Source organism: Archocentrus centrarchus, chromosome 10 (assembly GCF_007364275.1).
Source record: "Archocentrus centrarchus isolate MPI-CPG fArcCen1 chromosome 10, fArcCen1, whole genome shotgun sequence".
NCBI classification, from domain to species: Eukaryota; Metazoa; Chordata; class Actinopteri; order Cichliformes; family Cichlidae; genus Archocentrus; species Archocentrus centrarchus.
The window spans coordinates 3,195,253-3,205,884 of NC_044355.1; positions in this window are offsets into that span (position 1 = coordinate 3,195,253).

The following is a 10,632-nucleotide window of genomic DNA, read 5'->3' on the forward strand; positions in this document are numbered from 1 at the left end:
ACATATCAGGACATTATAATAAAAAAAATCATCTAGCTCTTAGCAGATCTTAAGATTAGGAAAGACAACCTCATGAACAACATGTCATTATTTGACAAAAACTAAGCCCAAATGCAGAAGCAATGTGTGAAAACTAACTACACCCTTACTGTTGCCGTAGGAATGACGAACGTTGGTAACATCACCTTTAGTCAGGTGATGTGATTAACTGATTATCAGCAAATCCGACCACTTTTATAAAAGCAGATGGTTTTGGCAGTTTGCTGGTTTGGAGCATTCAGGTGTGTGTTAGCATCGTGCCAAGGAAGAAAGACATCAGCAGTCATCTCAAAGAAGCAATTGTTGCTGCCTGCCAATCTGGGAAGGGTTTCCAAACAATTTGAAATCCATCAGTCTCCAGGGAGAATGATTATTCACAAGTGGAAAACATTCAAGACAGTTGACAGTCTTCCCAGAGGTGGATTTCCCAGCAAATTTACCCTAAGGTAAAACCTTACAGAACTACATCTTAGACTCTACAAGCCTCAGTTAGCATGTTAAATATTAAAATCCATAATAGTTTAATCCGAAAAAGACTGAACAAGTATGGCTTGTTTGGAAGGGTTGTAAGGAGAAAGCCTCTTCTCTCTAAAAAGACAACAGTACTGCTCAGGTTCACAGAGTGGCATATGAACAAAACACAAGACTTCTAGAACAACGTCCTTTTTCAGATGAGACCAAAGTAGAGATGTTTGGCTGTAATGCATAATCCCACATTTAGTAAAAACAAACACTGCATATCAGTGCAAAAAAACCTCAAACCAACTGCCAAGTGTGGTGGTGGAGGGATGATGATTTCGGCTTGTTTTGCAGCCACAGGACCTGGGCACCTTGTAGTCACTGAATCGACCATGAACTCCTTTTTATACCAAAGTATTCTAGACTCAAATGTGAGGCCATCTGTCCAACAGCTAAAACTTAGTCCAAACTGGGCCGTGCAACAGGACAATGATCCAAACACACCAGCAAATCTACAACAAAATATCGAGAAAATGATCATTGTGTAGACCAACCAAATCCAGACCTCAAACCAACTGAAATATTTGTTTATGCACAACTAGGAGAGTTGTGCATAAATGAATGCACACAAACTAATAAAGAAGAGTCAAGGGCCAAAATTCATCCACAATGATGTGAGAGACTGATATAGTCATACAGAAAATGAATATCATCAAGCTATTGCTGTTAAAGGTGGTTTTGCCAAAGGTGCTTCTGCAAGCTATTGAATAATAGGGTGCACTTAGTTGTTCACATGCTGCTTCTGCATTTTGGTTTAGTTTTTGTCAAATAAATCACAACATGGTGTAATATCTCATATGTTGTTGTTCAAGTTGAAGTCTTCAGGGCACATAATGGCCCCCAGATTTTCCACCACAATAGTTTGTAGATCTAATTAAAGTAGGTAAAGTAGCAGATATCCATCCACCATTTCTGCACTAGCACCACCTGCTCTATGGGTAGACATAGTGGTGCTAGTGAAAGCGATCAGCTGAAAAAGTTAAAGTGAATGTTTATAAGTCATAACAGCTGCAGGCTTCTCTTTTCTTCTTTATAGTTCTACTGCTTAAAAAGATACATTAAGTTACATTAACTTAAATGCTGAAGCTTATTCTCAAAAAAAAAAAAAAAAAAATCAGTCATTTGGTCAACTATAAGCAAGCAGTTGGTGACCGTGGGAAGAAAAAAAATGGGTGAAAACAGGACAAAAGAGGACAAAACAAGAACAACGCACAAACTATGGGAGAGAGCAGTAAGTTGGTAACATGCAGTAGTGGCATGTAAATGCAGCAGGATGGAAAAGAGGAGAATGGAGAAGAAATGCTAAGTATATCATGCTAAGTATATCATGGGAAGTCCCCCACCGTCTGAACCTACAGCAGCATAATTGATCATGGTCACTTGATTAGCCCTAAGTATAATTTCTATTAAAATGGAAAGTTTTGAAGCTAATTTTGAAAGAGAGAGGGTGTCTGTCTCCCAAATCTAAACTGGGAGCTGGTTCCACATTAGAGGGGCTGATAGCTGAAGGCTCTGCCTCCTGTTCTACTTCTGGAAACTCTAAGAGCTACAAGAAGCCTCCACTCTGAATGTGAAGTGCTCTGTTGGGATAATACGATACTTCTAAGACATAAAAAAAAACTAAAATTCACTGATGTTTAGTCCCAGTGGGGGGTTGATTTTGGCTAGTGGCTTGTAAAACCCATCCCTGGACATCTGTCAATGATTAAACCATTTTGTATCAGTGTAGAAATTATGGTATGCCAAAATCACTATCCAACTATCGCTGTAGTTTTTTTTTTCCCTTGTGGAACATTGCCTTACTTTCAGTTTGGGCATTTGACTTTTAATAGCCATGTGGCATGTGTTTCATGTTCAGTATTTTCTCCACTTTCACTGCTCTGAGATCAGTTAGAATATGTGTTTTTATACACATGTAACAGTGTGTGAAAAACCGAGGTGGCAAGTGAATAAGCAAAAAGCAAACATTAAACATCTGCAGCAGAAATATGAAGTTTTTTTTTTTTTTTTATTTGGGGCTCGAACCCATCCCAGCGGACACAGGGCAAGAAGTGGGGTGCACCCCGGACAGATCCCCAGTATGTCACAGGGTTAACACATAAAGACAAACAACCATTCACGTGCACATTCTCACCTACAACCTTACATGTCTATCTTGTGGAAAGATGCCAGGAAACTTGGAGAAAACCCAGGCAGGCACGAGGAGAACATGCAAACTCCACACAGAAAGGCCCTAGACAGTCAGTGGATACAAACTGTGAGGCAACCATGCCAACATAATACAGCAATGGATGGAAGAGGGGGGATCTGTCTATAAAAAACAAAAACAAAAATGAAAGAAAAGTGGAAGAACACACAGCAAAGTGATAAATATGGCAGATTAGTCTGATGGAAAAAAAAAAAAGCATCTTTGAGCAGAGTGCTGAAATGTGCAGGCAAACCCAGTACTCACATTCTTTATTATAGTAATAAAATCCAGGAGAGGACTCTAACATCAGGCTATGCAACTGTGATTTGGCTTTGGTTTGTTTTATTAAACAGTCACATGTGAGATTGCCACAGCAGAGAAAGACAAATTGTCTTTGTGCTCCTGGTTATTAACATGAGTTAGTTGTGAAACCACTTCCATTTTTCATAACATGTACCTAGAGCATTGTGGAATTATCATTATGACAGGAAAGCATCACTGAAGCAATCTGGTAGCTTGGCTGCAACTTTCTGTTATATAAGAAGTTGTGTGGTCTCATCCTGAGAATGTGACCAAGAATATTAGGCTTCATACAGGTATGACAGGTATGATAAACCTTTCTCAAAATGTGGTCCAGTTGGAATGTGTGTCTAAATAAAGCCTGTGTTTTGACGCAGGCTTTATTTAGACATTTTTTTAGCTGCTCCCTTTAAGGTTCGCTACAGCAGATCATCTGCCTCCATCTCACCCTATCCCTGGAATCCTACTCTGTCACATCGACCCTCTGCATGTCCCCATTCACTTCATCCATGAACCTCCTCTGAGGTCTTCCTCTTTTCCTCCTGCCTGGTAGCTCCATCTTCAACATCCTTTGTCCAAATTATCCACTATCCCTTCTCTTCACATGTCCAGACCATCTCAACTTTGCCTCTCCTGCTTTGTTTCCAAAGCACGCAACCTGAGCTGTCCCCCTGATATACTGGTTACTGTAACAGCCAGAGCAACAGGGATGGGATATGTTGCAAGGTTGAATGATGCCACAAGGTGGTGTTTCTTCCTTGTTGTGTGTGTTGGACTGAGAACCACTGCAGAACGCCGCTGATGCCCACCCAGCCGACATCTTGGAGCGCGAGCTCTACATTGTGACAAGCTGATCGCGGGACTCTCTGTGCCTATTGTCATGTATGATCTGGCTATGTAGAACCGTGGAGACCTGGCGTTTGATGGTCGTAAGTTCTGCCAAATAAAGGCACTGTATTCGGAATCTTGTCGGTTATGTTTATGAGTTACCCAGGCATGGCTAGTGCTAACCCTAGCTAATCTCGCTAGACTCTCCACCCGCAGTTAGCCCTCGTTACAAATTGGCGCCCGAACATTGTTCCTTGGACCTCTTCTCGAGCACACCGGCCGAGGTTTGGATTGGATTCAGTCGATTTCCCGATCGCCAACCACGGATGTCTGTGTAAGTGGATAATTTGCTTTTTGTCCGGCTCGTCCATTAAAGCAAAGCTAACCTCCCCTGGCGTGACCGTGACTGGGTGTGATGGATTATATGACCGCGGCACGCCGGACATTCACAAAGTAACTTTTTTATGCTGGAGAGAACTGAGGTATATTACAAGAAGTACGCCAGAAGTTTTCTTTTGCCGTGTTGGATTTAAGGACTATTTTGGAACTTTACTCTTCATCGCTAACTGACTGCGAAGTGTACAGACTCCGCTTATAGCTGAAAAAAAAAAAAAAAAAAAAAAATTTTTTCTATTACCTACAGCGTTATTTTTTTATTGTTATTTTGCTGTGATTAATCGATGTTTTGGTGAACCTTGCTTCTTTCATTCATTGTTAACTATTGTTCTTTGCAGGGCAGTGTATTTTGGGGTGTTTTTGCTATGTGAATTTGATGTTTTGACTTTAAATCACTGAGATTTGAGATTTCAGTGGTCTTATAGACTACAGACTTCTGGCTGCTAATAACCAGAGGTGGCAAAAGTACTGACATTCTGTACTTAAGTAGAAGTACAAGTACTTATGTTAAAAAATACTTTAGTAAAAGTCGAAGTACTGGTTCAACTTCTCTACTTAAGTAAAAGTAAAAAAGTACAGGCTCTGAAATGTACTCAAAGTAAGAAAGTAAAAGTAGTTCTTTGGAGGATGTTTCTACCTGCTATTTTTGTGTAAAACAAACCGAACCTCATTATATATTATTGTAATAATATAAAATAGTACATGAGAATACAAATGTTATTCCAATATAAATTGTAATCCTAATGAATGCACTCAGCTTGAATCTGTTATGTAGGACACAAACTGTGAAAGGGAATTTAAACACAGCTCTGTTCTCTGTGTCCTCCATAGTAGAGGGTGACTGTGCCTCCACCTAAACACAAACATGAGGATACTCAGGGGTTACAGTGGGATTCAGAAGGTGGAGGAACCCTAAGATCAGCTGTAGTGGCTCTGCATGGGGAGAAGAATCACAGCTTTCTATTGTGAGCTGCAGTAAATGATGTTGGTGTGCAGGCTGTGATCAGCTGACCTGCTGCTGCTGCTGCTCTGAGGTTTACTGCTCTGTGTGGATGAAGTGAAATTACAAAGATGTAACCCAGTATTTCACAGCTCTCTGAGCTGATCTCCATCCCCTACACTGACAGCATACAGGCTGTAGAAATGTTGGATTCAGTGAATGAATCTCAGCATCAGCAGCTTTGATTCAAACTCATCTCTGCTGCACTGATGTAACCTGTAACTCTGACCATGAACACAAACACTGTGCTCCAGTCCAACACAGAGCTTTACTGTAAATACAGTACAACAAGCTAACCTAAACTGCAGCATTTTCATAGAATCTTTGAATTACACAAAGTCAGCATACTTCAGTTTGTTTTGCAGTCCTTACCTTTAATTCTAACCTCTCTTCTTCCTCTCCTGTCCTCTTTCTCCATCTCTGAGTGAACTTCTCTCTCTTTGCTCTCCCTGAAATACAGCAGCTCTTCTTTTAGCTAGCTGTGTGACAAACTGCACACACTTTGTGTGTTTGCTGATATTTGTTGAGCATTTAGAAACGTTGCATTTACCTGCCACACGTTACTCCCTTTATGCTTGCTCCTCTTCAGTAGCGCTAGCTAAGCTGTTTATGTGCCGCAGCGCAACTTACGGACTCGGTCCGGCCCGATTATAGCGCTATAAATGATACATTAATTATATGGGTTTGCGTATTTAATCCCTTTGTACGAGATAAGCCCCGGTGATGGAGGATACGCAGTACGATTGTCTCTTATATGTTATTATTCCTCCGTTTAGGCTCAGATCGTTTTATGTTTGACGGCGCACTGACCGGAAATGCAAACTTCTCTCTGACGTTAAAAAGTAACGAGTCTGTTTGAAAATGTAAGAAGTAGAAAGTACCGATACTTGCGTAAAAATGTAGGGAGTAAAAGTAAAAAGTAGTCAGAAAAATAAATACTTAAGTAAAGTACAGATACCTGAAAAATCTACTTAAGTACAGTAACGAAGTATTTGTACTTCGTTACTTCCCACCTCTGCTAATAACACACTCTAATAACACTGTGTTGCTGATTTAAGGTGCAAATTCAAAAAAAAAATCAATGCAGAATGGCATGCCATCCGGATATAATGGATGACGAGGTTGACTGTCACTCTGACATGGACATTGTTAGCCTAACAGAGTACTTGGCTCCCCAACCCATAACTTCTGAGCTTAACCAACAGGTTCAAGAGTTACAAACAGAGGTTGAAAGATTACGAGAATGTCTACAAGACTCCCTCAGCCTGCAGAAGAGTATATTGAAATGCTGGGATCAGTGTGACAAGAAAGACTGTGACACACGCGCAGCACAACAGCCAACCTCTAACCCGGTAGCCTCGTCAACTCCATATTCACCAGCTGTGACTAAGACAGTGCCCCCATCCCAGGACACAAAATCCTGTTCTTTCCTGCAACAACATTCCCTGGAACTGAACAACACGTCCAGGATGATTGCTGCTGCTTTGCACCATGCTAAGCTGGAGCCTCCAGTATTTGCAGGTGATACTGGGGTGCGCCCAGAGGACTGGTTGCAAGCTGTCGACACCTACAGATCTTTTGCCTGAGTATGCTGTCATTGGCAGTTTGGATCTCCGTACTCTGCCTCCAGTACTACTGGCGGATCGCGAACATGTTAAGCGATTGCAGTTGGATGACCCAGTCACTGGCCAACTGCTCAGAGGTAATGAAATGGACCTCAATAACATGAATGAGAGTGACTCCTCATTATACACTGTGTATGATGGTCTACTCTATTATAAAGACCCAAAACACAAGTGTGGATTGCATCCATTGAAGGAGCTTAAATTGTATGCTCCTACGTCACTCCGTGGTACCTTGCTCAGCTACTACCACGATCACCCCCCCGCAGGTCACCTTGGTATTTCTAAATCACTGGTGAGACTGCAGTCCAGGTTTTTCTGGCCTCAAATGGCTGCGGATGTCAAGCGTTATGTTGCTTCCTGTTCGGTCTGTCAGCTCACTAAACCAAGCCAAAGGAAACCAGCTGGTTTCATGGTTCCTATCATGCCCCAAAAACCCTGGGAGTACACAGGGGTGGATTTTGTCGGGCCACTGCCTCGCACTGCCTCAGGGAATGCCCATTTGCTGGTCTTTGTTGACTATTTTTCCAAGTGGGTCGAGGTGTGTGCTGTTAGAGAGGCTACAGCGCAGGTGGCGGCCAGTAAGTTTGTCAGTGAAGTTTTTGCCAGACACGGTACCCCCACATATCTTATCTCAGATAGGGGCTCACCGTTTGTGAGCGAGTTGTTTGAGCATGTCCTCTCTGCGCTTGGGTCCATGCATCGCCTTACCACAGCCTACCATCCTCAGACTAATGCGACGGAGAGGGTGAACAGGACACTCAAAACTGCTATACGTGCTTATGTTGGAGACAAACACACATCATGGGATAAGTTTCTTTCCCAGATCTGCTTTGCATTGCGTACTGCTCCCCATGACAGCACCGGACTAAGCCCTGCCATGATGCTGTATGGTCGAGAACTGGAAACCCCACTTGACCTCATTACACAACCTTCCTCCTCTGAGGTGGATGAATCCACTGTGCCGTACCCAGAGACTCTTAGAGCCTCCCTGCAAGAGGCACATGATCATGCCAGAGTAGCACTGGCCCACAGTCACAAGAGACAGAAGCATTATTATGACTTGAGACGCCGTCAGGCTACATATGCTGTTGGTGACCTGGTTAAAATAAAGTCCCACCCCAAGTCTGATGTGCGGGCTAACTTTGCTGCAAAACTAGCACCTCCGTACTCAGGCCCACTGCGTGTCACTCAGAAGCTTGGAGATGTCAACTACAGACTGACTAGGCTGGAAACTGGTGAGGACGCCGGTGTTTTTCACGTAGTTAATATGCAGCCTTTTCACACTTGGGACTCAGCTTCTTCTGCCAGGGTCTCTGTCCCTACCATGACAGAATATGGGACCGCAGGACCTTCAGACTCTGTTTTACGCACTTCCCAGGCTGACACCCAAGCTGGTTTCCCTGCTGTGGATGTGCGCTACACTGTGCCTGATGATGCTGACTGTGGTACGGATGACAACACTAGGCACGACCCTACTGTGGATGTGTCTGACACCAGCCCGGATTATGCGAACCGGTATAAACTAAGGCCGAGACGTTGCCCCAGAATTACGTCTGGTTGGTCGGATAGGAGGTGGACAAACCCTCACCACACCAAAAGACTCGACCTGGAATAGAAAACAGTTTTGTTGTGTTTTGAGTATTCTGATTGGCGTAAGTGCCTCATTTGTTGTGTGCCAGCCCACAAAAACTAGTAATTCAAGGGAAGATTTTGTTTGATAGTTTTTGTATTTTATTTTGTTTCCTGATCCAGTGGTCATAGTTTCTCCACTGCTTGATTTTGCCTCCCACATTTGTTTTGATTTCCTGTTCTCTTTTTTTATAATGTAGTTTGGATTTGTATTGAGAGGTACACTCATTCATCTCATTCTGTTATGTGCTTGTTATGTGGCTGTCCGGTAGTACAACTACCTCAAGACGATTTTGAAATTTTTTTGCTCTGTTTACTGATATGTGTGTCATATGCTGACTGTGATGTGTTTCCCTGAATGTAACCACACTTTTCTATGTGAGTTATGTATGACCACATATTAAGTGCAGGGTGGCTGATATTTTTCTGCTGTGTACGGCTGAGGACAGCCTTATTGTAACCAGGGGGGAATATGTAACAGCCAGAGCAACAGGGATGGGATATGTTGCAAGGTTGAATGATGCCACAAGGTGGTGTTTCTTCCTTGTTGTGTGTGTTGGACTGAGAACCACTGCAGAACGCCGCTGATGCCCACCCAGCCGACATCTTGGAGCGCGAGCTCTACATTGTGACAAGCTGATCGCGGGACTCTCTGTGCCTATTGTCATGTATGATCTGGCTATGTAGAACCGTGGAGACCTGGCGTTTGATGGTCGTAAGTTCTGCCAAATAAAGGCACTGTATTCGGAATCTTGTCGGTTATGTTTATGAGTTACCCAGGCATGGCTAGTGCTAACCCTAGCTAATCTCGCTAGACTCTCCACCCGCAGTTAGCCCTCGTTACATTACTCCCAGTGAAAATCTTAGTATCTACACCTCTGCCACCTCCAAACCATACATCATTCACTATCTTGTGAGCCTTCCCTTTTATTCTTGCTGTTATCCTTCCGTCATAAATCACCCCGACACTCCTCTTCAGCCACTCCACCCTGCCTGCACTCTCTTCTTCATCTCTCTTTTGCATTGGATGGTTGACCCCAGGTATTTAAACTCATCACCCTTCACTGTCTCTGCTCCTTGCATGTTTGCCTTTCCACCTGTCTCCCTCTCATTCACACGTATTCTGTCTTGCTTCTACTGACTTTCATTCCTCTTCACCTCTCCAGAGTGTCTTCCACCTGCTCCCTGCGCACCACAGTTCAGTGTCATCTGCAAACATCATAGTTCACAGAGACTCCTGCCTGACCTCATCTGTCAACCCGTCCATCACATCATAGAGAAGAAGGGGCTCAGAGCTGATCCCTGATCCCACCTTGAACCCACTCCTACCACACACCTCACCACTGTCTCTGTCCTCATACATGTCCCACACCACCCTCACATACTTTCTCCTTTATTCAGTTCATTTAATAATAAACAGTATTTTAATTGGTGTTTGTGTGCATCTCCCTTTTTGTCATTTACATTTACAGTCCAGACTCTCACCTCCACACACCTGCCTTTCCTTTTCTCTCGCTGCTTCCTAACACGCCTCCCCCCTCTCCTCTTCTTCCACAGTTTCTACTGTTTCTACCCTGTTGGCCAACAACACCAGAAGTGGTCGTTATCTTATTGTATAAAATTCTGATTATGATTATTATCTTTGTTTAATTTAGCCATGATTATATGCCGGATGCCTTTTCTGATGCAACCCTTCCCATTTACCCAGGCTTGGGGCTGGCACTAAGAGCTCATTGGCTAATGACCCAACAGGTGAAAAATAAAATAAACCATGACCAAGATATCGCATATTTATTTATGACAAGGCGACTCTTTAAGATCAAATTGATATGACGTTTAAAGATATTTTCTGAAGATGCAATAATAATAATAATAATAATAATAATTAGTTCTCTAATGCTTCCGAAACTCGGGGACATGCTTCATCTTTTATTTCTCAGTGAAATACATGCATTGTAACAGAGTGAGATAAATCAAATATAACTACACATTATCAATCATCCAACTTTTGTTCACAGAAAATGTTTGGTTGATGATTTGATTATTGTTTCTAGATGCTTTGTTTTTACCTGGACTGAAACATTCATAAACAGTACAAATCTACAGAG